We start from the raw sequence: 879 nt of genomic DNA, 5'->3' as shown, positions 1-879 counted from the left end.
TAAACTAAGATTTTCTGGTGTTTTCCGTTTTGCAGTGACTCAGCTGAGCTCCAGGGAAAAGTAATTGCAGCAGAGCATGGGTTTGCAAGAGTGAGCCCCCAGCTAGCTGTGGGAATTTGAGATTGCTTATTGGTTTGGCAGCAGCTAGTTGATGTGAGGAGAGAGCGATTTCAGAGTTTTGGAGAGCCAGAGCCAGCCTTGGTGGGAGAGGAAAAACATTCCTTGATTAAACAAGGGAAAACATTCCCTTCTCTCTACCAGGTAGAGAACAGACTCAGACCGCCGGCTGGTGCCTTGCTGGCAATATTGTGGACTGCTTTTTAATACTACATGCAACTACTTTCAAAGAGGAGCTATTACTAATACTTCTCAAACTATTCCACAAATAAAATCAGAAAGTACATTACCAATCTCATTCTCTGAGGCCATAGTCACCTTGATACCTAAACTACACAGACTCATCAAAGAAAGAAGATTTCAGACTAAGCTCCCTTATGAACATTGATACAAAAATAATAAAATATGTGCAAACTGAATCCAAGAACACATCAAAGACATCATCTACCATGGTCAAGTAGGATTTATCCCAGGAATGCAGAGGTGGTTTAATATAGGAAAATCCGTCAACATAATCCACTATATAAACAAACTGAAAGAAAATAAAACCACATGATCACCTTATTAGATGCTGAAAATTCTTTGACAAATTCTAACACCCATTCATGTTAAAAGTATTGGAGAGATCAGGGATAGAGGGCACATACCTAAACACAATAGAGGCAATCTTCCGCAAGCCAATAGCCAACATCAAATTAAATGGAGAGAAACTTAAAGCAATTACACTAACATCAGAGACATGGCTGTTCATTCTATTCCTAT

Source organism: Mus caroli, unplaced genomic scaffold (assembly GCF_978045245.1).
Source record: "Mus caroli unplaced genomic scaffold, Mus_caroli_1 scaffold_7, whole genome shotgun sequence".
In the NCBI taxonomy this organism is placed as follows: Eukaryota; Metazoa; Chordata; class Mammalia; order Rodentia; family Muridae; genus Mus; species Mus caroli.
This window is presented reverse-complemented; position numbering follows the sequence as displayed.